Source organism: Leptonychotes weddellii, chromosome 8 (assembly GCF_054177405.1).
Source record: "Leptonychotes weddellii isolate Sample4059 chromosome 8, ASM5417740v2, whole genome shotgun sequence".
NCBI classification, from domain to species: Eukaryota; Metazoa; Chordata; class Mammalia; order Carnivora; family Phocidae; genus Leptonychotes; species Leptonychotes weddellii.
Window position 1 is genome coordinate 20,022,545 of NC_138376.1, and position 12,049 is coordinate 20,034,593.

Below are 12,049 nucleotides of genomic sequence, written 5' to 3' on the forward strand. Positions count from 1 at the left end.
AGAACAGATTAGTGGTTGCCAGGGTTTAGGAAGGGGGTAGCTGGGGCAACAGGGACCCTTGTGGTGTTGGAATGTTCTTTATGGGACTGTACCAATGTCAGTATCCGGGTTGTGATACTGCACTGTAGTTTGGCTGGATGTTCTCATTGCAGGATTCTGAATAAAGGGCACAGGGGATGTCTCTGTTCTTTTTCTTTTCTTTTCTTTCTCTCTTTCTCTCTCCCTTCCTTTCCTCCCTCCTTTTTTCTTTCTCTCTTTTCTTTTTCTCCTCTCCTTTCCTTTCCTTTTCTTTCTCTTTTGTAGGCTCCACGACCCTGAGATCAAGCCCAGAGCTGAGACCAAGGGTTAGCTGAGCCACCCGCATGCCCCTCTAGGTTGTTTCTTAAATTGCATGTGAGTCTACAATTTTCTGAAAAGAAAAAGCTTATTCAAAGAAGAAAAAGGAGGAGGAGGAGGAGAGGGGGAGAAGGTTCTAGGCCAAAAATACCCCCTAGAAGGCAGAGAGGTACATGAGAGGTACTGTGTGTGTGTGGGGGGGGGGCTGCTGGTGAGCAGTATGGGCTAATTATCTTTTTTCTTTTTCCCAGCATTTTCTGGTTTATGCTACCTCATTTGATAGCCCACCTACTTTTGTGACCTTCTTAAGGACCCTCCCCACATTCTGTGCTTTGATGTCTGGTGTCTTCAGATGACCATATAAAGCAGAAGTAAGGTTTCCCCTGCGTTCATAATGTTCCTGATGAAAATAACTGCTGCTGTTTGTAGATCAGCTGGGTTGCTGTCTATGTTTTCTGCTGTTGATGTATTCAGCAATGAGAACATGGCCTCTCTGAGATGCCCTCATGCCGGCAGGGAACAGGGCTGCCTTGTCTTGTGAGCCCAGGAGATCCTAGAGGCATGCTCGAGGCATTTTCTAATGGACTAGAATGTCCCCAAAGGTAAAATTTGTTTTGTCTTATCCCCCTTTCTGTTGACTCACTGAAGGGATGTCCTCAAATCATCTCTGTGTCACAGAAAGAAACCAGTCATCCTAAAAGGAAGGTGCAGGCCCCCTGGCATAACTAAAGGTAAGCTTCCTTAGGAGGAGCACAAGTAAGCTATTGTCAGGTCTCTTATGCTGTGAGGACTTCTAAGACCTCTGGGTGAGGGGCGCCTGGGTGGCTCAGTTGGTTGGGCGACTGCCTTCGGCTCGGGTCATGATCCTGGAGTCCCGGGATCGAGTCCCGCGTCGGGCTCCCTGCTCAGCAGGGAGCCTGCTTCTCCCTCTGACCCTCCCCCCTCTCATGTGGTCTCTCATTCTCTCTCTCTCAAATAAATAAATAAAATCTTTAAAAAAAAAAAAAAAGACCTCTGGGTGATGTAGATCCCATGGGAAGACCAGGGAACTGTGGAATAGCAAATGCCAGAACCAGTCTTGGGGGCATCTTAGTTCTTGGTATGGGAACTGAAAGAATTGAGCCCTAAGGGAGACCAAGACTCACCCTCGCCTCTGAAAAACAGCAGGTACACGGAGGATTGGAGCTCCGCGTTCATTATGCTTCTGTGTGATCTGACAGTACCATCTTGTGGTAGTGAGGAGCAATCACACATGTGGACTGAGCTAGTTACCCCCTTGAGAATGGAAGCTGGCCTTCCCTTGGGTTTGGAGCAGTGTGAGCCCCCGTGGTTGATTCTAGGACAGTTCAGTAGGAGCCCATCTGCCAAGAGAAAATAACAGAATTTCCTGTGAATCTGGTATGGGCAGCTGAGCATTTACCACAAGCAAATAAGATATGACCATATGGGTATTCTGAGTTTAATAAGAAGGTGGTGCTATTAAAACAAAATAAATACACTTGGCAGCAACAATAAACATCACCTCGAGGGGTTTCTGAGATTTCCATTTTCCTTTCCCCCCTTGCTGTGAAGAAATGCAAGAACTGAATTAGTCATTCTAGGCAAAGAGGCAATTAAGCCAGTTACAGACATTGTCTTCTCCCTAACTCCCTATACTCGTGTTTCTGGTGAAAATGACTATTGAGGGCTACATTAAAGCTAATATAAGCAGTTTGAACTATCTCCTAGAGGAGTAGTTACTTTGGGTTTTACTTAATGACTTTTCTTTCACTCTGCTAACAGCATCCCCTTTCCTTTGGGAAACGAATTCTTTCTCATATGTTTTTTTTTTTTTTTTTTAAGATTTTATTTATTTATTTGACAGAGAGAGACACAGCGAGAGAAGGAACACAAACAGGGGGAGTGGGAGAGGGAGAAGCAGGCTTACCGCTGAGCAGGGAGCCCGATGCCGGGCTCGATCCCAGGAACGTAAATCCATGACCTGAGCCGAAGGCAGAAGCTTAACGACTGAGCCACCCAGGTGCCCCACATATGTTTTTTTTTAATTGTAGTAAAATGTATATAAGATTTGCCATTTTAACCATTGTAAGCACACAGTTCAGTGGTGTTAATTATATTCACAGTGTTGTGCAAACAACACCATTATATATATCCCCCAATTTTTAATCACCCCAAAGAGAAACTCAGTAAGCATTAAGCAATCACTCCCTACCCACCCCCCCACCCCCAGTTCTGATAACCTATTTACTTTCTGCCTCCATGAATTTGCCTATTCTAGATATTTTGTGCAAATGGAATCATACAATATGTGGCCCTTTGTGTCTGGTTTATTTTCACTTACCATAGTGTTTTTGATGCAGGAAAGTTGGGTCCAAGGACCCAGAGGCAGGTCCCACAGGACCAGCCAAGAGGGTCCTTGGCTTTGCACAGAACAGAAATCAAACTCGAGCTGGAGGAAGTAAAAGCAGAGGTTACTGAATAGTGATCAATTATGGCAGACAGAATGCCTGGGAGACTAGGGAAGGAAAGGAGAACAAATCTCCATTGTTGCTTGGAGTTAGGGGCAAGGGGTCCAGGGTATGTGTTCCTTCAGGAATCCAGGGTAGGGTCTGATCAAAGGTGAGTGACAGGTGAATCATAAGTGTTATTTTATAGATCATCAAATGTAGAGGATATTGATGCTAGCGTTGGCTGAGGTTTGTTTGAATCTAATGTCCTGGCACATGTTTGGGACCTGGTTCTTCTTAGATGTTATCAGGTGTTTGGGGGCCTGGGAGAAACTCAGAGAATGACTAACTGTTGTGCTTCCCCCTTGGAGTGGGAACATAGCTTCTTTTGGTTACGCAGATGCAAAATACAAAACATGAGGAAATGGAGCCTAACAGAAAAACAGCAGAGATAGAGCCCTTCTAAAAATGGAGTCCCCTCAGCTTCCCTATCTCCTCTTCAAGGTTCATCCATATTATAGCACATATTGGAACTGCATTCCTTTCTTTTTAAAAAGGGATCCCTGCCCCTCACTGCTGTGATGAGAAGCGGCATTCCAAGGATGCTGCTTGCATGGAAAGTATGTGGAGCTTGCTGAACTGTGATCCATGGAGGCTAGCAGGCCCCGAGGCTGTCCTTGAGACAGAAATGGGTCACAGGTTGAGTCATCAAGTAAGAGGCTAGCTGAGGCCAAAGCGGGCATGACAGGTGTGGGTTCCTGACACTCTCTCGGCACGGTCTCAGCTCCAGACAGAACTTCATTACTTTTAATGGCTGAATCATATGCCATGGCACAAAAAAACACATTTTGTTTATCCATTCATCTGTTGGATACTTGGGTCGTTTGACTATTGTGAATCATCCTGATGAAAATATTGCTGTACAAGTGTCTAAATCCCTGTTTTCAATTCTTTTAGATATACACCTAGGAGTGAAATTGTTGGGGCTTAGGGTAATTCTGTGTAGCTTTTTAAGGAACTGGCAAACTTTCCTACAGGGACTCCACCCTTTCATATTCCCATCAGCTCCATACAAGGGTTCAGATTTTTCTACATTCTCACCAACATTTGTGATGTTCCTTTGAAAAATTATTATACCCAAACCTTAAAAATAAAACAGTTATTTTACCAGCAAAAATGGGTTTATTTAGGAATAACAGAGAATTGCAATTTTGGACATGCGACCTATGACAAAACCATAGACAAATCCAATAAACAAAGGAGAGGAATGTTATTTTATGAAGAAGAGGGAGAAAATTAGGAGGGATTATTTTGAATGAAAGACCATTGGAGAAGAGCAAGAGTTCAGGGCGATGACGATTTCTCATTGGCTGAGTTGCAGGGGTGGTCAATTTCTTGTAGGAAATGCAAGGTACATCTTTTCCCTTTGGGAGCCCATAATTGATGATTATTCTTTTGGGGTCTGTAATTAATAATTCTGCTTGTAATAGGTATTGAGTGGTATATTATGGGACCCCCGAAACCAGATTCTTGAGTCTCAATGGCATAGAAATGAACACTGAACTCGAGAGAAAGAATACAGGTGGAGTTTATTAGAGATAGCTTGTATACAAGGGAGCTGACAAGAAAAATGTCGTTGTTTTCTGGTCGTCGCTCTTTAATGGCTGACATATTTTAGGGCACCTGAAAAACAGAAATACTTGTGCAGACAGGCTTAAAATTGTTATATCTGGGTAAAGTGTTTCTTCTGTTTTTGCTCAAACAACCATTACTCCCTGACAACTTGTTCTCTCTCCTTTGTTCTCTTTCCGAGAAGGAGGTATCTGTCTCTAAACATATGGAAACTTTGCACCCTTGCCTCCCACCAGTGACTACACAGGAATGGAGTCTCTCATTTTCCCTGTACTGCCTCTGTATGGCTCCCCTTACTAGCCTCAGGACTCTACTTTAGTGGGATTTCCTTTTATTAATTTTCACACATCCTAATTGGTGTGAAGTGGTATCTCCTTGTTTTGATTTGTATTTCCCTAGTGGCTAATGAAGGTGAGCATCTTTTCATGTGCTTATTGACCATTTGTAGATCTTCTTTGGGGAAATGTCTTTGCATGTACTTTGCTCATCATTTAATTGTCTTGTCTATTTTTTTTGTTGAGTTGTAAGAGTTCTTGATATATTCTGTAAATTATCAGGGAAATAATTTGCAAATATTTTCTCCCATTCTGTACATCATCTTTCACTTTTTTTGGGGGGGGATCCTATTCCTCTATAAGCCATTAACCAGTTATTCTTTTTCTTAATTCCCTTTTATTGTTATTTCTATCTTGCTGCTGAGTTCTCAGGAAATAGATCTTGGAGGTGGGATGGAGGCATCATCTTTGTTCAATGAACATACTGGTAGTTCTGAATATTTTCAGGTTTCTTTGGATATTTCAGGGTGAGTAGATGTTATATATTTTGAAGGTGTTCTTTGTCTCTAATTGAAGATCATCCAAACTCTGAGATGTCATGAAGAAATCTAATGGCTTTTTCCTCAGACTTAACTGGAAGACATTGACCCCTGCCAGTTTCATTGGGAAATGAGCTATTATGTCTGTCTCCTTACAGAACCCCTGGTTTCTGAGAAGTTTCTCTCCTTGTGGTACTTTGGAAAGGTCTGCTGTTTGTCAGGAGTGATCAATCTTGATTCCTCAAAAGTTATGGGTGGAATTCTAATGGCAACAGGGTATTATTTAACTTTTTGCATTAATAAGTATTAAGTGGATAGCATCTAAACAAAACGGTAGAGACTATATTCACATTTTGTTATTAGTCTATTTTTTTATTTTTAAAATTTTTTTTAAACTTTTTTTTTAGATTTTATTTATTTATTTTACAGAGAGAGACACAGCGAGAGAGGGAACACAAGCAGGGGGAGTGGGAGAGGGAGAGCAGGCTTCCCACGGAGCAGGGAGCCTGATGCGGGGCTTGATCCCAGGACCCTGAGATCATGACCTGAGCTGAAGGCAGGTGCTTAACCAACTGAGCCACTCAGGTGCCCCTAAATTGTTTTTTTAAAGATTTTACTTATTTATTTGAGAGAGAGCAAGTGAGAGAGAGAGCACAAGCAGGGGGAGGGGCAGAGGGAGAGAGAAGCAGACTCCCCGTTGAGCAGGGAGCCCATTCTGGGGCTCCATCCCAGGACCCTGATATCAGGACCTGAGCCAAAGGCAGACACTTAACCAATTGAGTCACCCAGGCGCTCACACCCCCCATTTAAAAGATTTTATTTATTTGAGAGCTAGAGCGTGAGAGAGCGCATGTGAGGGAGAGTGAGAGTGTTATTAAATAGGTTTTTGATGTTAAGTGGCCATTCATACCATGAATAATTGATGACTCAAATATGAGAACACAAACCTTTCATATCTTAACTTATTCTAACTAAGGATTTAGTTGACAGCCAAATTCTGGCAAATTCAACATGCCTTTAGAAATCACTGCTGTGTGTACTTGGGCCCAACCAAACCTTAAACTTTGTATCATCACCCCAAATCAATCAGAACATTCTGGCAATTGTATGAATAGAGATATTAGGCTTTCGCTGTACATATTGATGTATAATGGGTAAAATTTTGGTTTAAAATTGTAGATAAATGGTACTTAAAAGTTTGCACCATGGGAATTGCAAATGTAATTAAGCCAGAATCCTGTTCTATGACTTTTCCCCCCACTTTCTTCATGACTCAGAGTAATGAAACTTGGATGAGGGAATGTGAATTGAATAAGTGCTCCCCGCTATTCAAGGTTAAGCTAAAAAGGCAACTTAATATTCTGGGTAATTATTAGAAATAGGGATAGTGTGGGATAAGAATCGCTAACATTTACAGAGGGCTTACTATGTACTAGCAGTATGCTAGGTTCTTTACTGTCTGATTTAATCCTCACAGCGGCACCAGAATGCAGTTTCTATTATTATTTCCATTTTCCAGATGAGAAAACTGAGGTCCAAAGAGTTTAGTTAAAGATGCAAAGCAACCTGGCTCCAGAGCCCATCTTTTAACGATGATACTGAATGAAAATACCCCCAATGGGATAACAGGGGGCTGTGGGGAAGTCAGAACCTATTAATTATTCATAAGATTAAAATAAAGAAAAATCAGAACCACAAACCCTATAAAAATGGAGTCTATTTCCAAAGGAGTTGAGAATTAAAGGCTTCACGAGAAGTACAACTCTTTATATCCTCTAACTTTTCAGCTTTGTAGGGCAACAGCAAACAACAGCATCGACCGTAGAAGGAATTCACCAACCTCTCGGGTAGCCCCAGAACACTCTCGGGTAGCGACATGTTAAAGCACATTAACCCGACTCGAAGTCATCGCACAGTGGTGAGTCTACAGCCCACCTGTGTCTTCATGCCTCTTGGCTGGCTCTGCATTCAAGCCTGGTTTCCAATGTCTTTTACTTTCTTGATAATGTCCTTTGATACACAAAACTAATTTAATTTTGATGAAATCCAATTTATCTAACTTGGTTTTTTTTATTATGTTCAGTTAGCCACCATATAGTACATCATTAGTTTTTGATATAATGTTCAATGATTCATTAGTTGACTATAACACCCAGTGCTCATCACAACACGTGCCCTCCTTAATGCCCATCACCTGGTTACCCCATCCCCCCACCCACCTCCCTTCTGAAACCCTCAGTTTGTTTCCCGTGTCCCGAGTCTCTCATGGTTCGTCTCTCTGATTTCTCCCCCTTTGGATTTCCCTCCTCTCCTCTATGGTCCTCCGTGCTATTGCTTATGTTCCACATATGAGTGAAACCATATGATAATTGTCTTTCTCTGCTTGACTTACTTCACTTAGCATAATCTCCTCCTTGGGCTTTTGGTGTCACATCTAAGGACCTACTGCAAAATCCAAGTTCATGAACATTTACTCCTGTGTTTTCTTCTAATAGTTTTATAGTTTTGGCTCTTATATTTAGATTGTTGATTGATTTTGATTATTTTGTATATGGTATGAAGTAATGGTGCAGCTTCTTCTTTGCATGTGGAAATCCACTTACCCCAGCATCATATGAAAGAAACCATTCTTTTCACTATTGAGTGGACTTGGCACCCTTATTGAAATCAATTGACCATAGAGGTGTGGGGTTACTTCTGGACTCTCAATACCATCCCATTAGCATGTGTGTCTGTATTTGTGCTAATACCAAACCATGCTGTTTTGGTATCTGTAGCTTTGTGGTAAGTTTTGAAATCAGGGAGTGGGAGTCTTCCAACTTTGTCCTCCTTTTCCAAGATTGCTTTGGCTATTCAGAGCCCCTTGCAATTCCATTTGAATTTGAGAATTGGCTTTTGCATTTCTGCAAAATAAAAAATACAGTTGAAATTTTTATAGGAATTGCACTGAATCTGGAGGTTGCTTTGAGTAGTATTGCTATTTTGACAATTAAGTCTTCTTATCCACTAACACAAGATGTCTTTCCATTTATTTAGCTCTTTTTAAAGATCTTTCAGAAATATTTTGTTGTTTAAATTTACTCTAGGTTAAATTTACTCTAGGTATTTTATTATTTTATTTTATTGGTATTTTATGATTTTACATGCTATTGTAAATGGAGTTTCTTTCATAGTATCTTTTTCATATTGTTCATTACACATATATAGTATACACATATTACATCATATTACATCATATACACATATTACACAACTGATTTTTGCATGTTGATCTTGTATCCTGCAACTTTGCTAAATTTGTACATTAGATTTAGTAGCTTTCCTTTTATTTTAATTCAATTAATTAACATATAGTGTATTATTAGTTTCAGAGGTAGAGTTCAGTGATTCATAAGTTGCATATAACACCCAGTGCTCATTACATCCCATGCCCTCCTTAATGCCCATCACCCAGTTGCCCCATCCCCCCACCCTACAGAATGGGAAAAGATATTTGCAAATATCTTATCAGATCTATAAAGAACTTACCAAACTCAACACCCCAAAAATAAATAATCGAGTCAAGAAATGGGCAGAAGACATGAACAGACATTTCTCCATAGATTTAGTAACTTTCTTATGGATTTTCTATATATTTTATGCATTTGGAATTTTCTGTATTATTTGGGATTTTGTAGATATTTCATATATTTGATATATTTCTATATATAGGATCATGTAATCTGAATAGCAATAGTTTTACTTCTTCTTTTCCAATTTTGATGACTTTTCTTTGCCTCATCTAATTCCTCTAGCTAGAAGTAGTAGGTTTTTCATAAATGCCCTTTATCATGTTGAGGAAGTTCCCTCTATTCCTAGTTTTCTGAGTGTTTTAAAATTATTATTATGAAAGAGTGTTGGATTTTGTAAAATGTCTTCTTTTCTGTGTCAGTTGAGACCATCATGTGTTTTTTTTCTTCGGTCTATTAAGGTGATGTATTACATTAATAGGTTTTTCTTATGTTGCGTTCCTGGACTAAGTCCCACTTGGTCATGATGTATAGTCTTTTTAAAATACTGTTGGATGCAGTTTGCTACTACTTTCTTGAGGATTTTGCGTCAATATTTATAAGGATATTAGTCTACAGTTTTATTTTCTAGCAATGTCTTTGTCTTGCTTTAGTATCAAGGTATGAGTTTGGACATGTTCTCCCTTCTTTAATTTTTTGGAAGAGTTTGAGAAGGATTCGTGTTAATTCTTTAAATGTTTGATAGAATTCACCTGTGAAGCTACGTGGTTCTGGACATTTCTTTGTTGAGAGGTTTTCTTTGTTTCTTTTTTTCTTTTTAAGTTAACATTAAATTGGAATATTTGGTTTGTGGGGAGTAGGCAGGGGCAAGGGAGGGGCTAAGAAACTTGTATATTTTATTTTTTTATTTTTTATTTTTTTAAAAGATTTTATTTATTTATTTGAGAGAGAGAGAATGAGACAGAGAGCACATGAGAGGGGGAGGGTCAGAGGGAGAAGCAGACTCCCTGCAGAGCAGGGAACCCAATCCGGGACTCGATCTAGGGACTCCAGGATCATGACCTGAGCTGAAGGCAGTCGCTTAACCAACTGAGCCACCCAGGCACCTGAAACTTGTATATTTTAATCAGGTCCTTTCAATACAAGTGATATATTGTTACAGTCTCTTAATTCACTTCCCTGCAATAGACTTTCCCATTTCCTGGCTATTCCATATACAGTTTTCTAAATCATTGCTTTTCTTTGTCACACAATACTCCAAAAGCTTGAATGTCTTTCTATTACTTAGGGAATGATTTTTTAAAAAAAATTTAGCATTCCACTCAATTTTTGCTTTGACTATTTCTCACCCAAGCTCTAAAATAAACTGCTTCTACTACCCTTAAAAAAACTATGTTCCAGAGAAAATGGTCTATTTATTCTCACTTCTGTATCTACTTCCTTTTGATTAAACCTGAAGTAAGAAAATGGTTAGGGGCACCTGGGTGGCTCAGTTGGTTAAGCATCTGTCTTCAGCTCAGGTCATGATCCCAGGGTCCTTGCTCAGCGAGGAGTCTGCTTCTCCCTCTCTCTCTCTGCCCCTCCCCCTTGCTCGTGCTCTCTCTCTCTCTCAAATAAATTAAAAATTAAAAATTAAAAAAAAAAGAAAATGGTTAGAGCAAAAGCTGTACCAATTATAAGCTGTGATTCTGTGCCAGATTTTTAAAAGCTTTCTGAGCATTAATTTCCTAACCTGAAAAAATGTACAAAATAATAAATCATGATGGCAGGTAATCTGGATATGAAACTACAGAAATGGATAGGATATGGCCACTGTCCTGAAGATATTTACCTTCTAATTGGAAAAGACAAAATGAATTTTAGGGTAAACTCCTTGATGGCAGGGCACATGTCTGATTACTATAAATTAGTAGTGCTAACACTTTCCATAATGCTTTGTGCATACCCAACGCTATTTATTTTCTTATAATGATATACAGAGAAATGTGAAATTTTTTATTGATATAATTGACATACTATATTAGTTTACAACATAATGATCTGATATCTGTACACATGGTAAAATGATCTCCACAATAAATCTAGTTGACATCTGTCAAAATACATAGTTGCAAAAAATAGTTTTTCTTGTAATGAGAACTTTTGAGATTTACCTCTTTTAGCAACTTTCAAATATGCAATATGATAATATTAACTATAGGGGCCATGGTATATATTACATCCCCATGATTTCCTTATTTTATAATTGGAAGATTGTACTTTTTGGCCCCCTTCACCCATTTTTTTCCCATCCCCACCTTCTGCTTCTGGCAACCAATAGTCTGTTCTCTGTATCTGAGCTTTTTTTTTCCCCTTAGATTCCACATATAACTGAGATCATATGGTATTTGTCTTTCTTTGACCAACTCATTGCATTTAGTATAATTGCCCTAAAATTCCATCCATATTGTCACCAATAGCAAGATTTTGGCTGAATAATATTCCATTTTATATATGAGACACACCTTCTTTACCCATTCATCTATTGATGGACACTTGGGTTATTTCCGTGTCTTGGCTATTGCAAATAATCTGCAGTGAACATGAGGTACAGATAACTTTTCAAATCAGTGTTTTTGGTTTCTTGGATTAAATACCCAGAAGTGGAATTGCTGGATCGTATGGTAGTTCTATTTTTATTTTTTGAGGAACTTCCATATTGTTTTCCATAGTGGTTGTACTTATGTTCCCACCAACAGTGCACAAAGGTCCCCTTTTCTCCACATCCTTGTCCAAACTTGTTGTTTGTTCTTTCTTGTCTTTTTGATACCAGATTTCTAACAGGTGTGAGGTGATACCTCACTGTGGTTTTGATTTGCATTTCTGTGATGATGAGTGATGTTGAGCATATTTCCATGTACCTGTTGATCATCTGCGTGTCTCTTTTGGAAAAATGTCTATTCAGATCTACAGATTTTTAAAATTGAATTGTTTGTTTTGCTGTAGAGTTGTATGAATTCTTTATATATATTTTATATATTAACCTCTTAGCAGATATATGATTTGCAAGTATTTTCTCCCATTCAGTAGGTTGTCTTTTCATTTTGTTGATTATTTTCTTTGCTGTGGAGAAGCTTTTTAGTTTGATGAAGTCCTGTTTGTTTATTTTTGCTTTTGTTGCTTTTGCTTTTAGTGTCCGATTCAAAAACTTATTGCAAAGACTTATGTCAAGGAGCTTTCCAGGAGTTTTATGGTTTTCTTCTTTTTTTAAAGATTGTATTTATTAGAGAGAGAGAAAGACTGAGAGAGAAAATGAGTGGGGGAAGGAGCAG

At 39.1% G+C, this 12,049-nt stretch overlaps 1 long non-coding RNA gene across 1 annotated transcript; it reads left to right on the forward strand.

The window, feature by feature from the left end:
• The first annotated feature begins 303 nt into the window (after positions 1 to 303).
• On the forward strand, positions 304 to 1,067 carry LOC115941697 (uncharacterized). The gene is made up of 3 exons (XR_014147392.1): positions 304 to 393; positions 588 to 707; positions 985 to 1,067. It is a non-coding gene; the product is annotated as an uncharacterized LOC115941697 (long non-coding RNA).
• Positions 1,068 to 12,049: the final 10,982 nt, after the last annotated feature.